Source organism: Mandrillus leucophaeus, unplaced genomic scaffold (assembly GCF_000951045.1).
Source record: "Mandrillus leucophaeus isolate KB7577 unplaced genomic scaffold, Mleu.le_1.0 Scaffold760, whole genome shotgun sequence".
Lineage (NCBI taxonomy): Eukaryota > Metazoa > Chordata > Mammalia > Primates > Cercopithecidae > Mandrillus > Mandrillus leucophaeus.
In genome coordinates, this window is record NW_012108253.1 from 916755 (window position 1) to 917134 (window position 380).

Sequence of the window (380 nt, forward strand, 5' to 3'; positions counted from 1 at the left end):
CCAATCTGGCACCATGAGCTCTAATTTTTGTTGGAGTTCTTGAAACTGACTCTGAGGGATGACTGTTTAGCCATTTTGGAGTGTGGCTGGCGTACGTGGCTGCTGACATACAGAGGTTGGATGTAAAAGGGCCTTTGCCCTCTCTTAGGAACATAGAAAGGAACTAAACTGTGTCAAATACGTTTCAAATGGTGGCCTAGAATACTATTTACAACTAAGGTACAATGAAATTGAGGAAGTCTTTTCCTCTTTTGCAGATACCATCATTATTCACATATTTCTTCAAAGTTAATTATTTGCATTGGGTAATTTTTAACAGAAATGTTATAATTGCTTCTCAAATTTAGTCTTTAGTCTTTTTTTTTTTTTTTTTTTTTTGA